At 42.5% G+C, this 18,438-nt stretch overlaps 1 protein-coding gene across 4 annotated transcripts in view; it reads left to right on the top strand.

Moving 5' to 3' along the window:
- Positions 1 to 9,479: 9,479 nt before the first annotated feature.
- dop1b (DOP1 leucine zipper like protein B) overlaps positions 9,480 to 18,438 on the top strand; it is a 154,764-nt gene continuing 145,805 nt past the window's right edge. Inside the window, exons 1-3 of one of the 4 annotated variants that reach the window (XM_059650179.1) lie at positions 9,482 to 9,659; positions 9,753 to 10,285; positions 10,441 to 10,578. The gene's annotated coding sequence lies outside the window, so the exon portion shown is untranslated. Of the gene's footprint in view, positions 10,286 to 10,440; positions 10,579 to 18,438 lie in introns of all 4 variants that reach the window. The other 3 variants (XM_059650181.1, XM_059650177.1, XM_059650178.1) reach the window with 3 other exon arrangements.

The following is an 18,438-nucleotide window of genomic DNA, read 5'->3' as shown; positions in this document are numbered from 1 at the left end:
TGTTGTAAACATCCATTATTTTGCTTTTCTGCAATGATAAAAAATATCTTTACTAAACATTATAATTTCTTGGTGACTTTTTAAACTGATAATCCTGTCTTCTGCGTTTTCATCCTCAATAAAATTGGCTTGAAGATGGGAGACAGAGGGTGGTGGTAGAGGGTTGCTTGTCAGACTGGAGGCCTGCAACCAGCAGTGGGCCACAAGGATCCGTGCTGGTTCCACTGCTTTTTGTCATTTTGTATAAAAAGTGAAAAGGATGTGAGTATAGGATGCAATGTTAGTAAGTTTACAGGCGATACCAAACCAGTGAGGCAGCAGGGGCAAGATCGGGCTGGTGAGGCAGCCAAGAGTGGGACACAGGCAGTGATATGGCATGGGCTGGAAAGCCCAGAGTGGACTACAGCAGTGAAAAGGAAAGTTGAACCCTCTGAAGTTATCTTTTTTTTCCCCTTATTCTAAGTTAATGTGAATGGTGCCATTTTTGTATGGCGAAGGTACACACTTCTCACTATTTTTACATTGAATACATGTGACAATAAATGATTCCATTAAATAGGTTGTGTAGTGCACAGTGAAGATGATTATCTCAAAGTACAAAGAGACCTTGATCAGATGGGCCAGTGGGCTGCAGGGTGGCAGATGGACTTTAATTTAGATAAATGTGATGTATTGCCTTTTGGTAAGACAAATCAGGGCAGGACTTACATAATTAATGGTATGGCCCTGAGGAGTGTTGTTAAAGTGACAGACCTCGGGGTGCAGGTACATAGTTCCTCGAAAGTGGTGAAGGCAGCATTTGGCATGCTAGCCTTCATTAGTCAGCCTTGCCCTCTAGAAGTGGCCCCAACGGGGATGTGTGGTCCATTACCATGACATATTTACATTTGTAAACATATTGGTGGAACTTTCTCTCAAAGATGACTGTCAAACTTTCCTTCCTCTATCTCAGTGGATTTGTGTTCAGCATCAGCCAAATTCTGGGAAGCATATACTATTGGGTGTTCCTTTCCATTGGGCCACTGCTGAGCCAGCACTACCCCTGGTACTGTATTGGGAGGCATCGCATGTCAGCACTACTTCTCACTTCAGATCATAGTGGGCCAACACCTCAGATGACAATAGCAGCTTTTCCAAAGGTTACTTCTTGGCTACGTGACCAGATCTAAGGCTGACCCTTTTTCAATAGTAGGTGTAAGGGTGCCAAGATGGAGGCCAGGTTATGGACGAAATTTCCATAATAATTCACCAGCTCAAGGAAAGACTTAAGCTCTGGTACAAATGTGGAAAGGGGGCACCTTGGCTAACCCTCACTTTGTCTTCCAATAGGTGTAATCCAGTCTAATCAACCCTGTAGACCAAGTAGGTCTCTTGGGGGCCTGGAACACACATTTTTTCCTTCTGAGGTATACATCCACCTGGGAGCAATGTTTAAGTAATATGTCCAAGTTCTCCTTATTGGTCATCCCGGTTATTAGCACATCATCCAGGTAAATGGCAACTTGGGGTAGCTTTTGTAAAATGTTCTCCGTGGTCTCATGGAAAAGGGCACAGGCTGATGATACCCCAAATTGCAGTCTTGTACATTGGTACAAACCTTTATGGGTATTAATTGTGGCATATTTCTGGAACCTCCTCATCTTGTTGCAATTGTATGTAGGCATGGCTCATTTCCAGCTTCATAAAGGACAGCCCCCCCACTTATGAGTGCAAGTTCTTTCTACGAGGTGCCAGGTATTTATCTGGCTGCAAGAAGTAGTTTACCATTTGCTTAAAATCCCCACAAAGGAAAGGCAAGCCAAGCTGTCAGGCTTCGCAATCAGTATGACTGGTGCTGCCCATTCTGCAAACTGCACTGATTTGATGTTTCCTTTGCTTTCTAGCCTCCTGATTTCTATTTTTGCCCCTAAGATAAATGGCACTGGGCAGGCCTTGCAGAATGGCAGAATTGCTTCCTGGTCAACCAGAAAGTTGGTCTTGGCTCCTTTGATAATCCCTAGGCCTTCCTGAGAAACCTCTAGGTATTCAGTTCACACTGACACAGGCAGCCATTTTCTCATCGAAAAATGTTGAACCAAACAAGATGAATCTTTTTCAACCAATGACGTGCCAATAGGCTTGGGCCGGAGCCTCTTAATACAATCAGTGCTAACTGCACCAACTGCTTCTCACTGGAGACCAGAACCTTTAGTTGTACCCTTAATCTGGAACGGGTCCGTGGTCTGGCCGAGGTCTCATGCAAACATAACGGTTGGAGTCCAGCGCGAATCTTGTTGAAGATTGGTTCTGCGACCACTGACGGTGCTGTGCCAGTGTCGATCTCCATGAGAACCAGGTGACCATTTAACCAGACATGTATTTTGTTTGGTTCTGATTTGGATGTTACTATGCAGTTTAACTGTTCCAAACCACATGTAGGTGGACATTCCAGGGTGAAAACTCTCCTGGATACTGGTTTATGAGTTCTCCGACTCAAGTCAGAGCTAATAGGGCCCATTTGCTGTCTTGAGTTTGCAGCAAGAACTACAACGGTTTGCCAGCCCGGAGCCTGGAGAACACTTTGACAATTTGGCCAAAGCTTGGCTTTGTTTTGGGGTTTTTTCCATGGGCTGATTTAGGGTGCCCCTACTCAGGATGTGCCCAGTGTGAGGCTGTGTGATTGCCTGCACTCAAGTCCCTGAACCCAGTCAGACAGGTGAGGGTGTCCACTTTCATTGGGATGCCCTGGAGCTCCCATGATCCACTTGCTGCATTTTCCAATGACAAAGCCAGTTGTGGTGTATATCTGAACTCCAGTTGGGCTTCAGCTAGTAGGTGCTTTTGACTGGTTACATCACTAATCCCACATACAAAAAAGTCTCTCAGCATCTCATTCAGAGTTAACCCAAAATCACATGCCGCTGCCACTCATCATGACCTCATCAAAAATCCCAATGCAGGTCCCCTTGTTTTCAAACAGACAAATAAAACTGATAGCATCTCAAAATTAGGAGGAGGTTTGGGATCATTAGATTCCTTAACCAAATCTGTCAATGCTTGAAAGGTTTGATAGCTTTTTTTATAAAATAAAGAAACCCAAAGCTATTTTCTCTGCTTTCCATTGACCAGACAGCTCATTGCTAAGTTTACAACACTCATTTACAATAGAAACAGCAGACAGAACAAATCCCTCTTAAAGGTGCATCTCGTTACAATTTTGCCCGTTTTTTTAACACAGACAGTTTTCCCCGAGTTCTCCACAGCTTCAGCTTTGTGTCTTGCCTCTCAGCAGCAGCTTTCTTCTGGAGTGGCTGTGAAATCATTGGATTTTGTTTGAGATTTTATCTCCATCATAAAGTGAGAAAGATGAGCACTTTTCGATTTGAATTGTTTGTTAGGAACTCACTATCTGTTTCACTGATATGTAACACACACAGCTCCAAGATCATGAAGCAGGGGTTCTGGTCATTGCAAACCTGAAGGGAAATTAGGGTCAAGCATGCAACAAGCCTGTGGTTTATAGTAGATTAGATTCCCTACAGTGTGGAAACAGGCCCTTTGGCCCAACAAGTCCACACTGCCCCTTGAAGAATCCCACCCAGACCCAGACCCATCCCCATCCCCATCCCCATCCCCCTATAACCCACACATCACTGAACACTATGGGCAATTTAGCATAGCCAATCCACCTAACCTGCACATCTTTGGACCGTGGGAGGAAACTGGAGCACCTGGAGGAAACCCACGCAGACACGGGGAGAATGTGCAAACTCCACACAGACAGTCGCCCAAGGTGGGAATCGAACACGGGTCCTGGCGCTGTGAGGCTGCAGTGCTCGCCACTGAGCCACCGTGCCGTTCCCCCCCCTCCCCCATTTGTTTGTTTGAGGAAATGCTTTGTCAGATCTTTCTCCCTCTGAGGCCTGTTTTCATTGAAGACCAACTTTGAAGGGTCTAGGCCAGAAACGTCAGCTTTCCCTGCTCCTAAGATGCCGCTTGGCCTGCTGTGTTCGTCCAACTCCACACTTTGTTATGTCTTTCCCCCAGGGCGCATCTGTTCAACTGCTCTAGCTGCCCTGCCCATAACAACATGGAAAATTAAGTAGGATTAGGCCAGTCAGCCACTTGAGTCCACTCCACCATTCAATCTGATCATCTAACTCATTACCCTGTTCCTGATTTCTCCCCATAATCTTTGATCCCTTTAGCCCTAAGAACTGCATCCAACTCATTCTGGAAAACAATTACTGTTTTATATTCAATTGCTTTCTGTGGCAGAGAATTCCACAGGCTCACCACTCTCCGCGTGAAAAATATTTCCCCTCATTTCAGACCTAATTGGGCCTACAACATATCCGTAGACTGTGATGACTGGTTCTCAGCTTCCCCATCGTCAGGAACGTCTTTCCTTTCTTCATCCTGTCTAGTCTTTTTAGAATTTTATAGGTTTCTATGAAACTCCTCCCCCACCATTTTTCTGAACTCCAGTGAATACAATGATAATCAGCACAGTCACTCCTCATCGGTAGTCCTGATATCCCAGGAATCAATTTGGTAAACCTTTCCATTGGTAGCACAAACATCTTTCCTTAGATAAGGAGATCAAAATATTCCAGATGTGTTCTCATCAATGCCGTGTATAGCTATAGAAGACATCTTTATTCCTGTACTGGAATCCTCTTGCTGTGAAGGCCAACATACCATTCTGATTTCTGCTCTGCCTGCTATACCTGCATGTTTACTGTTACTGACGACTGCTGCACCAGGAGACCCTGGTCTTCATTGAACATTCCCCTCTCTCAATTTACAGCCAATCAAATAATAATCTGCCTTCCTATTTTTATTACCAAAGTTGATAGTCTTATGTATCCACATTATACTGCATCAGCCAATCATTTGCCTACTCACTCAGCCTGTCCAAATCACACTGCAAAATCTTTACAGAGAGATAGTAAGAACTGCACATGCTGGAGTCAGAGATAACACAGTGCGGATCTGGAGGAACACAGCAGGCCAGGCAGCATCAGAGAAGCAGGAAAGCTGACATTTCAGGTCAGGACCCTTCTTCCAAGCTGTTCCAGCACAGTCACAACATTACCATCTACCTGACAATGTGGAAAATTTCCTAGGAGTGACCTGTTCATGAAAAGCAGGACTAATTCAACCTGGGCAATTATCACTGACTGGAAAGTGTAGAGGGGCTTGCATAAGGTCCCACCTCTGGTTTGGTGCTACCTGGCACTGCCCTGTCTCTTTGTGAGGAGAGGGCACCTGGACCGGGTCAAAGTTGTCCATGCTCTGTCGACAGCCTTCGGTCCTGAGGACCAGTGGCTGGGGCAATGCAGGTGCCAGTGTGTGCTCCTCTCCAGAAACCCCTGAGGTAACTGGGCCTGGATCTCAATGGCAGCCACTAGACCGTCCATGGAGGTCGTCTGACTGTCGCAGGATTCGCTGCTTTGCTGCAGCTTCTGGGCAATGAGGCCATTGTGTCCCGGAAGGCTATTTGCTGCTGCTGTTCCTCTGTGTGCATGTAGATGAAGCCCCTAACTGGGGTCCCCACAAGGCCCTCTCCTGCCCGGGGCTGAGCTGGTGCCTGGCCTCTGATACTCCTCCTCATGCCCGTGGTCTGGGCTCTTCCTTCCTGGTGAGTTGCAGAGCTGTCACTGTGAGGTGCTCACTAAGTTGAGTATCCATACTTTCCTGCCGTACAGTGACACTAAAGGTGTCAGAATCTGGGCTGGGAGAGGTACAGGAGCAGCCTTGTCATTGCAGACCTGGGTACTCAGAGGTTCAGGATGGTGTTTCTGGGGGGAGTTGGGTGTTTCTCCCTGGGGGTCATGGACAAGTTAGCAGAATCCACAAGTCCGAAGAGAGAGAGGTTTCTGCAGCTAGTAGTTGGAAATGGTGTGCAATGTTTGGGAAAGATCGTGGGATTAATGGGAGAGTAGCAGTGGAATGAAGAGTGATACTTCCTTATTTGGTAGGCCATGGATGTTTCAGTGTCCCCGTGGGGGCAGTCCCAGTCTTGTAAACTCAGTTACATCTCATTCAATATTGTATAACTATTCCAATTGCTTTTACAGTGAGAGTAACAGCACAAAATGACAAGTTGTCATCAGTTCAGTGATTTCTAATTGATCACAGACAAGGAACACAAGAACAGCTCACTTTCAGTAACACTGCTGGATATTGCAAATGCAATGGGTCCTGACAACGTTCTGGCAACAGTACTATAGACTATCCACAGTATCACTAACTTATGGGTTACTGCAATTAACTGAGCATGTGTTCAAACTCCAGAATCTGCTGTCAGTTTCAGTAGGATCATGACAATCTCATTGTCATTGAGACTTTAAAACCCAGGCCCACATTGGAGCTGTTCGTTCCAGCAGTTACAAAGGCTCTAAAGCGATAGATATTTAGTCTGAAGCCAGGAAGGTAGTGGGAATGTATTGTTAATTTTTGGTGGTTTTTTTTGGAATAAATGTGGTCAGAAAGCAACTTGGAGCGTATAGGACACAATATGAAAGAGACAAAAAAACAAAAGAAGCTAAAGGTGCTGGATACTGAAACACAAACAGAAAATGATCAGTCAATTATCAGATGATCAAAGCAGTCTGTGGACATACACAAAAAGACCTGAACAATATCCAGACTTAGGCTGACAAGTGGCTAATAACATTTGTGCCACACCAATGCCAGAAAATGCCCCTTTACAGTCAATGACAATATCACCTCTCAATCTACCATGATCAACATCACTTGAGTATTTGTTAAAAATACACATTTTGTCCAATATTTTCCTCTTGCACTCATCAGGACCTTTTGCAAGAATCCCAATTTCAGGAGCACATCAACATTTATGCTGCATGAGAGGAGTGTTGATCGGTTGGCAGGTAGAACCTGATTGGTAGAGGCATTGCCATAGCAAATGTACCAATTAGATGATTGGCAGTTAACAGCCAAGCAGTTTGGTTCTGAGTGGTCAGGGCACTTTCCTAAGAAATGAACCAGCGAATGGCTGTCACTTATGTTATTCAGTTGCAACAGACACAGTGTACATATTCTTCCTGTGTGCAAAGAACTGTGCTTTAATATATGTAGCTTCCAGTACACCGAAAGTCACCTCATTGAGAAACAGATTGACAATCCTAAATTAGATATCAGCATAATTCTTTGCACACTCAGGATTATTGAGCAGATGCTGTCCAATTGCAAAATCACATCTAATGACGGACACTGTTTTGCAAGTGCAGGCCGCTTCAGTATGGACCAGTACCTTGCCTGCTGTGAATAGCCAAAGGAGTGTACATACAGAAATTGCTGGGAAAACTCAGCAGGTCTGGCAGCATCTGTGGAGAGACGAAGCAGAGTTAACATTTCGGGTCCAGTGTCCATTCTTTAGAAAAGAAGGGTCAACGGTCCTCAAACCTAAAACATTGACTGTGACTGTCTCCACAGATGATGCCAGATCTGCTGAGATTTTTCTGCAATTTCTGTTTTTGTTTCTGACTTCTGACATCCATGGTTCCTTGGCCTTTTTTAGCCAAAGGAATTTAATTGTTTGATGCAATCCTTCAGTTTTTTGCATCATAATAGCCGGCATCTCACTGGCGCTGAAATTTATCACTCATTTGCGTGACACAGAGAACAAATTTTGGCCTAATGGCGGCATCCTGTCAGCAGAGAACATCGCTTGTGTTGCTAATGCATTGAAGCAGCCTGTAAAATAGCTGACCTCATCTGTCGCTTAAATGTTTGAAATACCTTACCCTAATCTGGGGTAGGCTGGGCACTTTCCAGGACCAAAAAAGCCTAAGAGTCTTCCATTCGTTAGTGTAATGTACAGCGAGAAATGATCTCAACAAGGTAGCCATTATTGTACAGAATGGATTTGGTGCACCCGATTTTAGTGTGAAGTTTGTACGGCGAATGTATCGCTTGAGCTCTACGTATAAGGTTATGAGACCATGCTAAAAAGTTGTGGAACTATACAAATCTCAACGTGTGTATTGATCAGTGAAGATAGTTTGTGAGAAACAGTAGTAGAGAACTACCTGGCTGACTTCTCAATTAGGACACCGAGGAAAGAGCTCATTTGACTCCTCCATTTCAAATGTGAACGCAGGATGGAGTCCATTAAGATATGTGAGGAAATTCTTCAATGCAGTTGCTGTTACAAATAAAGCAAGCATATCATCCACATGTCAGAAATATGCAGGGGGTAGAAAATTAGTTCTTATTTTAATCGAAAAACATTTTTCTCACACAATCAATGAAGATCTGTCAACATCCTGCGGGTCACCATGAACGAGAAACTGAACTGACACCCATAAAAATACTATGACTACAAGAGCAGGTCAGAGATGAGGCATTCTGTAGTGAGTAACTTCCTTTCTGTCTCTCAAACATCTGTTTGTCATCTACAAGGCACAAGGCAGGAGTGTGATGGAGTACTCCTCACTTGCCTGGATAGGTACAGCTCCATCAACACTGAAGGAGCTTGACACCATTCAGGGCAAGACAGCTGACTTGATGGATACCACATCCACAAACATCCAATCCCTTCAGCAGTGAGCCACAGTGGCTGCAGAATGTACCATTTACAAAATGCATTGCAGCCTTTGGCAGCATCTTCCAAACCTGTGATCACTGCCATCTAGAGGGCAAAAGCAGTAGATACATGAAAGCACCACAATGCGCAACCATGATCGTAGCTTTCAGACAATACAGCGTGGAGCTGAAGGAACACAGCAGGCCAGGCAGCATCAAAGGAGCAGGAAAGCTGTTGTTACAGGTCGGGACGCTTCTTCATTTTTTTTCTTAAGGAGGGTCCGGAAATGTCAACTTTCCTGCTCCTCTGATGCTGCCTGGCCTGCTGTGTTCCTCCAGCTCCACACTGTGTTATCTCTTATATCTAATGCCTTACAGTGTTTGCTCTCTCCAATTAAAAGACACTCAGTGCAAACAAATTCACATGATCACTCCAGAATGACTCCCCAGTCAGCTACTCCCTGACATATACTGGCTTAAAAATCATGGCTTCAGAAAGACTGACAAGTTAATTATGAAATCTTCTTGTGCACATAGCAAAAAAAACTCACATACCACTAGTTCAAAATTCAAACCCTAAAATAATTAAACACGAAAATCACACTCCTTACATCACATCCTCACAGCAGCCAGACTATCATGCAATCAGTTTTCACTGTGTGTGGATTTAAAATGCTGGAACTCCCTCCCTTACAACAAAGTGGGCGTCCCTGCGCCCCATGATCTTCAGCAGTGGCTCAAGAAGACAGCCTCTCATGGGTTATTGGTGTGAGCAACCAATGTCAGCAATGCTTACACCCTGTAAACGAATAACTTTTTAAAAAGTACAGCGCAGGCGGAAACTATTCTGCCGAATAATCTGTTAGTTCTTTTGTTGACCGATCCCAACCATCCCTGCCCTTTCCCCTGCAATTTTTTCTTCCTCCTCTAAGTGTCTCTTCAATTTATTTTGGAAGGCGAGAATTGTAGCTGTGTCTAGCTTCCTGTCAGGCAGCGAATTTAAAATCCTAGTCAGATCATGTGTAATGGGAGAGAAAAGGGCGTACATTTATCAGACACAACCTATCACCAGAATTGTGCAAAAGGACAGATGAACAACGTGTAAGAAGGAGCAGAGATTAGACTGGGTAAAACTAAGGCACAAAAATTGTAAAGTGATTAGATGGAGACTAAATTATTTAAATATTACAGGTATTATAAACATACAACTGTTTATCTAGGAATGGCGTCATTAAAGGTGATCTGCTGTAAATAGACCTTCGAGACGCCGGGAAAGATATGCACCATCTCCGCGATATCTGTCACAGTACCGACTCACTCCGGAAGAGAAGACGGATGCGGGGCTGTCTTTGGGATCAGCTGGGATTGGACTGTGCCACCTCGTTGCGTGGCGGGGAGTGAGAGCTTCCTACTGAACCAGGCTTAGGCCGAAGTACGGCCAAAAACTCCGGGGAGGGAGGGATAGGGGTGCATTTTACGGGACAGAGTTGTGACAGAGCAGGGGCAATGCTCTGGCGAGCCGAGCTGAGCTCCGAGACGCGGACTCCCCAAAATGGTGTCCCCCTGTCGAGCCCGAGCAATGCTACAGCCAAAGGTGGAAATGTCAGCTCGCCCAGTGGCTACACTGTAACGTCTGAGTAATACTGCAGTTTAGGGGGTGTCAATACACATTACTCGCTTCCTAAATAAATCCTTCAGCAGATTCTGAGTAACACCGTAGTGCCTTCCTTCTGGTGCTGTATTTTTCAGGCTGGTGAGTATTGTCTCTGCTTTCCGAGTTCCTTCTACCTTCCATCTTCCACTCCCCTCGCTTTTTCAGTATTTTCCCGTTGGGCGGTGCAAGTGTAGGGACGTTATTTGTATCTCTAGTTTCTTCTTACGCCCTTGAACTGGCCCTGTGTTTTGCAGGCGGTGTTGCGATAATAATCTCTGGTTTTGTACCATCCGCACAAAGAAAGCAGTTACAGTGTTTCAGCAATGTTGAACGTTGTTTTAATACGATGCATCTGTGAGGACAGCTGGTCGAGTTATTTGTTTCAGTACCACGTAAGCCGTGTGAAGTGATGATATTGACTTATTCCCTTGTACCGTGTGTCAGCAATCAGGTTGTTAATCTGTTTTTCAATCATGCTGCGTTTCTTTTACTCTAACTTCTGTCGAGTAAGCGCTGCAAAGGTTTCAGCCCCTTTATTTATTGCATCAGTTTGGTTCCAAATATGCGATGTTAATTTTATTTTCTGGAACTTACAATTGTGATATAATTTCCCCACCTGACCACGTTCTATTTTGATGTTTCTCTTGTTGCTTTTACCCACGCACCCAAATATTTAATTTATGTAAATGCCCCATGTTATTTCACTTTGTTTCCCCCCCCCCCATTCACCAATAATATTGAAATAATAAAACTGCATTTTGAATGATCATTTGATATGTTATTTATCTGTTTGCTTTCAACATTGTTGTGGATTACTGGCCAATGTTGTTCTGTAGGCAGTTTCAATTATAGTGGCCTGTTTTTCCCACCATTTTTGGAATTCTTGTTGTAGGTTTCTGCCAGCTGGTTGAGAAGAAATATAACCTTTCGGTCAATTTCACTTCCTTTTAGCAGTTTATGGCTATACAGTTTATTTTGAATTTTTAAATTTATTAAAAAGGCATTGTTGAAAATTGAGAATGTGTGTTTTTTTTAAAACGAAATGAAATCTTTGTCTCATCATTGTCAGCTGGGGTAAAATTCTCCCCTTTGTTTTCCAACTTCTGCATTACCTTGTACCCTCTTCCTCATGTCCAGAACATATGCTGTCCCAGATACCTGTGCTCCACCAGATAGTGCCTCTGTAAAGTTCTCAGTTTTAATTTCTCTGGCAGCTGTGACCTCACTGTTGCGAGCATAAGCCCTGGAATTTCACCCAGAAACTTGAATAGCTTACTTTCATCATTTTTAAGATTCTCCTTTTTGAAAAACTACCTCCTTGTCCAAGTTTTTGGTGAGCTGACTTCATATTACCTGATGTGACTTGTTGAGTATGGGTTTATAATGGTCCTTTGGAACGGTGTGCTGTTCTGATTGCATGATGTAAATATAAGTTGTTGTTTGTCATGGTTAATGATTTTGAACTCAATGCTGCAATATCAAAGCCACATTTGCCATGTGGTTTTGGCTGAACATTTGTTAAGCATGACTAGTCGAGCTTCAAAAGTATCTAAGCTAGTTTGTGATGTAAATTTTGGGATATATTATCAACCCAAGTCTCAAATAAGTGTTCTTTCTCCAGGCAGTTTACATTGCTTTGCTTTGCTTTGCTTTTTATACCTGGTCCATCTGTGACTGCTCTAATCCGTTATTACCTGCAGTGTCATTGAAAAACAGAACTGCAGGTGTTGCTGCTTTTGTAGACAAAATGCGCCTTTAACTGTAGACACTATACTGGAGAATGAATGGTCAGCACTTTAACACCACGTGTGAAAGGTAATGGATTAGTGCTATTAGAAGTTGACAGTTTGGTGACTAGCCCTACTTTTTACCCTTTCCCCAAATCTCAAATGTTCAGCACACTTTCTGGCTTATGAAATGAACATCTCTAGCTTGTATTTCTGATGATTTTATTTTGTTTTCTTGCTTGCAATCCATGTGTTTTGATGCTTTGTGTTTTTTTTCATGATTTTAAAATCTGAACTGAAAGTGGTTATTCTAGTTGAGCAAATTGGCTGCTGCTCACTCTTATCATTCCTCTCTCTGTCAGAGTGTACTTGTTTTCCTCCATTGGGTTGACTTTACGCTTGGTTCCTTCTGTAGCCTTCCCACACAGGATATCCATCATCCACTCCTTTGTGTTCCTGCAAGTGTCATCCAATTTTGCTTATTATCTACCTGCTTTGCTTCCTTTATTGCCTGCATTTTAAACTACTATCCACTACTTTGGTCCTCTGGTCATTTTTCTACTCCTTTTGAATCCTCAAATAAGCAATGCTTATGATTTTGACCTTGCTTTTCATGATTTCTTTTATTCTCACCGATTTGCCCAGTGTTTACAGCAACTTGTAACAACATGTTCTGAGACATGAGCACTGTAGAATAAATACAATGATGTATGTTTCCCTAAAAAGCTTTCATTTTAGTGGCTGTTTTGCACACGACAAATGTCTGATCTCTATTCAAGAAAAAATGCATAACGTTTGGTCCTAATATCTCTCTCCAGACTTTTGTTTTATTTTAAAACGAAACAACCAATTTATAGACAAATTATTTCCTTCTGTATCACTGCTGAAGTAAATAGACATCTTAATTTCAGAAACAAATTTAGCACAAAGCATATATATATGTACACACCAGTCAACTTTGTGTTTTGAGGCTTTAGCTTATTTTCTGCAGTACTAAAATATGCTTTGGATTGTTTTTTTTAAAATGAGAAGCGTATGTTTGATTTGACTCCTTTTTATTTAACATTTATTTTGATGTTGCAATAGTTAGATTTTGAGATATTTTACAATAAATTTAAAAATTCAAAATGAAGTTGCTGTATAGCCAAGTTAAAGGGAAAATAAGGCATTTAAAATAAATTGAAATTGCAACTGATGCATCTTGGAGAAAGGGGGCTGACAACCATTAAGATGGGGAGAAATAAGACAACAGTGTTTCAATTCAAATCCTTGCATTTGATAAACCTCTATCACCACCCCTTCTTATTACAGACTTTTAGCAGGTAGAAAGTCTATTTCTGTGCTGTGTCATCTTCATGTAGAGTTTTTGCTTGTATAAAATTAGATTGTGAAGTTTTTAGAAATAAGAATTTTTACTGGGGACTGTCAAAATGCCAGTGGTATTGTTCCCCATCTGGAGGGATTATTTTCTCCTACGTACTGTAGAAGCGAACTTTGATGTTTAATTCAGTAACTTCGTGGCATGCTTCTGATGTTTCAAGAATCAGAAAAAAATTTGAAAGTTTATCGCACTGTAAAAGGCTATCTTGCCCCTTTGTGTCTGCCCTGGCTGATAAACAAGCTATAACATGTCCTTTTTCCTCTTTAAGTTTGCTGTTCTGTATCTCTCTTTTTTAACTGAATGGTAGTGTAGCTGGGAGGCTAAGTCTGACTGTGTTCAGCTAACACAGGCTGCATCACAGGAAGTGATGTAACGCCATATGATCAGTGGCAATATGAAGCCACAGTAAGATGCGTTTTTAGATATAAGAAAATGATTAATTATGTAAATAGACTCTGTAAATATTTCTTGGCACCACAATGAGACCAAGCATGTCATGGGAAGCTATTACAATCAACTACAGGCCAATTTTATAACCAATCAAATGTTCCCTCCATATCACTGGGCCAAAATCCTGGAACTCCCTGACACTTGTGGGTGCACCTACACCAAATGGACTGTCGCGGTTCACGGAAACAGTTCACAATCTGCCCTTTCGAGGGTATTTAGGGATGGGCGATTAAAAGCTGAGCATGCCAGTGACACCCACAGCCCACGAATAAATTTACAAAAAACTGCTGATAATTTTCAGATTTTGTGCGTGGGACTGACTTTGGGGCTTGTTTTGTCCCCTACAGATGGATAACATCTGTGTGCTGAATGAGATTAGTGATCTCTCGTGTTGTTGTCATTAAACCAATGATGCACTGATCTGTAATCACGGGAATGTTGCATGTGATTCCCAGGTAGTTTGCTGAGGGGTCACTTTTAAGTCCACACAGCATGAACTGAAGGAAGCAAGGATTGAGTGACTGAATATTATTAAATAAATCATGAATAGAAACCCTTCTGAAATACACAATAAAATGTACTAGGGATCAAGATCTGTAGGAATAAGTAGTAAATGTTTAAGTGATGTGTGGCATGTTCCTAAGCGTGGGTATAATCATCTTGTTTAAGACGTGTTCGCTGCATAATCTGCCTAGCATTCCTCAGTAAGTCTGGAATTAATTTGCACTGGGACAACGGATGTTGTTTAATAAATGAAGTAATACATTTTTCAGCGATTTTTCAGTAATAGAGTTAAGTAAAATTTGGTAGTCTGTGCAAAAATATGCATCATAGCTGACAGCATTTTACACATGCCTCATTAACAGTGAAAGTGTGTCTTGAGTATGGCATGTTCAGTATTTCAGAGAGAATTGGCTGTCGTTTTAGTTTTAGATTTAATTCACATGTTTAACATGACTTTGTATCTGAAATCCATCCTAGTATCTTTTTCACAATTGACATCACAATTATGTCAGCTGGTACAGTTACTTGATGCAGAGCTTAATAAGTTAACATAATTCACCTTTCCTTAGTTTTCTCAATGTAGTTACAATTTAAGTACAGTACTCCAATATGTACTTAATGTTATGGCCTGGGGTACACATGAAAGTGAAATTTTGTGTAACTTTTTCATTTACTGAAAACTAAGGTAGGAGCTTTGAGCAGAATAGAACTTTTTTTTTGCTGACAGACTGTTGTAATGTTGTAATTGGCACAGTTATGATAATTACAGGTGTAATTATAGCTTTGTTAGTTTTCCTGTCTGCTTTTTAAAAAGCAGAGTTGAGCCCCTGTCCCAGTGAAGAGTAGAGATCAGAACTGTAACTAAACTCTGGGAAGTCCTCCCTTGGATTCTTACCCCTTGACAAAAGGAAGCCTTTTCCTCAGGGAAGTGGTATTGAGAACTAGAGAGTGTAGGTTTTATGGTGAGAGGATAAATTTACAAGGGACCTGAGGGGCAACTTTTCATGCAGAGGATGGTGCGTGTATGGTATAAGCTGCCAGAGGAGGTGGTAACGGCTTGTACAGTTACAACATTCAAAAGGTATCTGGGTGGCTGCATGAATAATAAAGGTTTAAAGGATTATGGGTCAAATGCTGGCAAATGGGACTAGATCAATTTAGAATATCTCATTGACTTGGATGAATTGGATAGAAGGGTCTGTTTCCATGCTGCATAATTGTACTGGTAGCTCTCCTATAACAATAGTTGTGTTCTTGCATGACCTCGTGCTATAGGGAAATCGCTATACCTGTACAGCAGAAACTTTGTTATTCAAACAGTGTCCAGTATTCGTCAATCATGTTACAGCCAGTTTGTGTTAATGAAATGCACGTTATATCAGAACTACCTGTCTAATTTTGTGATTGCTGTAGTGTTTCTATATGAGCCTGAAAGGTTGAGTCTGGCTCCAATTTTGGACACGAATACATGAGTCAGTGTCTAGTGGAGGAACTTGTTTCTATTTAAATGTGGGCACTAACTCTCTAACTCCAACCCTGCCTCCACTTTCTTTGAAAACTTTTCTCTTTTTGTTCTCCTCTTAGACTGTAATGAAGGATAATGAGGGTAAGACAACAGAAAATGTTGGGGCGGCTCGGTGGCTCAGTGGTTAGCACTGCTGCCTCACAGCGCCAGGGACCTGGGTTCGATTCCAGCCTCGGGTGACTGTCTGTCTGTGTGGAGTTTGCACATTCTCCCCGTGTCTGCGTGGGTTTCCTCCAGATGCTCCGGTTTCCTCCCACAGTGCAAAGATGTGCAGGCTAGGTAGATTGGCCATGCTAAATTGCCCGTAGTGTTCAGGGGTGTGTGGGTTATGGGGGGATGGGTCAAGGTGGGATGCTTGAAGGGCTGGTGTGGACCTGTTGGGCCAAAGGGCCTGTTTCCACACTGTAGGGAATCTAATAATAAAAAAAATCATCTTAGTTACTCTTCCCCATTAAGTGGCTCAAGAATCTTAAGCATAAACAAAAATATGGTCTGAAAAAGATGTGAATATTTTGTACTTGGTTGCTGTCCTTAAGATAAGTTGAAAATCCTTTGTTTTTCAAGGAATGCGAGGAGAGGAAGTCTGTCTATATTAGAAACATTTCCTTGGAAAGCACTGATATAAATTCACTCAGACTCAGATAATGGGAACTGCAGATGCTGAAGAATCCGAGATAACAAAGTGTGGGGCTGGAAGAACACAGCAGGCCTAGCAGCTTCTTCGGAGCACAAAAACTGATGTTTCGAAGGGCCTAGGCCCGAAACGTCAGCTTTTGTGCTCCTAAGATGCTGCTTGGCCTGCTGTGTTCATCCAGCCCCACATTTTGATATAAATTCACTGTCCCTTACTTCAGGTGACTATTTCACAGAATCTCAGACAGGGCTGAAAGAGTTTATTTAGCCCTTTGGTGTTTGCGTGAGCTCTCTAAGCATTTTAACTTGCTGTCGCTCTCCTGCAATTTTCCTGTAACCCTGCACATTTGATTCAATTTAAGCCACCATCCAATGCCTTCTTGAATGCCCCAATGAACCTGCCTCTACCACACTTCCAGGTAGTGCATTCCATTCTCTAACTACTTGCTGTGTAATAAAATTTCTTCTTCACTCGTCACCCTCTATCTTGTTGACAAAACACCTTAAAACTGTGTGCCCTCCGATTCTGAAACTATTTACAAGTAATATTTGGCAATAAATGCTGTTGACCCAGTGGTGCCCATGTCCTATTACTGAATATATTTTTAAAAAAAGGAGGTTTCTCCGTGTCAAGGCATTGCAAACAAAGGTAGGACTTATCCAATTAGTAGTAGGGCTTTGGGTAGTGTTGTAGAACAGAGGGACCGAGGTTTGCGTTACCTGTCATGGTTAAAATGGCATTTGGCATGCTTGCCTTCATTGCTTGGCCATTTGAGTATAGCAACTGGGCAGTCACGTTAAGGTTGTACAGAACATTTGAGGCCTATTCTGGATTACTGTGTCTGCTCGTGTTTACCCAGTTATAGGTAGGATATTGTCAAGCCTGGGGAGGGTTCAGAAGAGATTTACAAGGCTATTGCTGAGTATGGAATGTTTGAGTTACAAAGAAAGGCTGGGACATTTTATCACTGGCCTGTAGGAGTTTGAGAGGTGACCTTCCAGACGTTCATAAAATATTGAGAAGTATAGCTAGAGATGACGGTAATTGTGTATTCCCTGAGATGGGGGATTTCAAATTTTTAAGGTGAGAGGAGAGAGATTTTTTAAAAAAGACAAAGGGCAATTTTTTTCAACACAGTAGTTTGAGTTTAGAATGAACGTCCTGAGGAAGTGGTGGATATGGGTACAAGTACAATACTCACATGAATAGGCAAGGTTTGGAGGCATGTGGGCCAGGAGCAGGCAGGTGGGATTTGTCTAGTTTAGTTTGGGATTAAGGACTTGTTGGACCAAAGGGTCTGTTTCTGTGATGCAAGACCCTGATTCTGTCCAGATCGCTCATGACTTTGAAACTTTATTAAATCTCTACTTGGCTTTCCCCCTAAGAAAGGCAGCCCCGACTTCTCCAACCTATCCGCGTAACTAAGACTTTCATATGTGGAACTAATCTCATTCACCTCTTCTGTACACACTCTGATCCTTTGTACTATGTGGGTGCCCAGAATTGTACCCAGTACTCCCAGAAGTAGGTTAACCAGTGTCCAAATAAATTCTTCTCAACCTCCCTGCCACTGTGCTCTACGTTTCTTTGTATGAAGCCTCGGCTTCCTTTTGCTTTAATAAAAGCACTCTCCACCTGTTCTGCTAGCTGGTAAATGACTTGTGAAACTATGCACTCTGGTGTCTCTGGGCCTGTATATCTCTCAGAATTGTCATCCTGTTTTCTCCTATTTCTTTGTTTTCTTTGCATCAAAATGTATCCTGTTACAGGTCTTCAGATTGAACTTCATCAGCCATCTACCTGCTTATTTCTCCAATGTAGCAGTGCTCTTTTGAAGTTCTACACTGTTTTTCCTTGCAGTTGCTATTATCCCGAGTATTGTGAAATCCACAAACTCTGCATGCCAAGATCCAGATCATTCTTATATGTGAAGAGAAACAAGAGTTGCAATGCTGACCCCTGAGCAGCTCCGCTAAAACCTCCTTTCAGCCTGAAAAAAACAAGTATTGCTCTTTTTCGAATGCCTGACCC

The sequence above is a fragment of the Stegostoma tigrinum genome, chromosome 12, assembly GCF_030684315.1.
Source record: "Stegostoma tigrinum isolate sSteTig4 chromosome 12, sSteTig4.hap1, whole genome shotgun sequence".
Lineage (NCBI taxonomy): Eukaryota > Metazoa > Chordata > Chondrichthyes > Orectolobiformes > Stegostomatidae > Stegostoma > Stegostoma tigrinum.
Note: the sequence above shows the minus strand (reverse complement) of the source record. Positions and strands in the feature narration are given on the sequence as shown.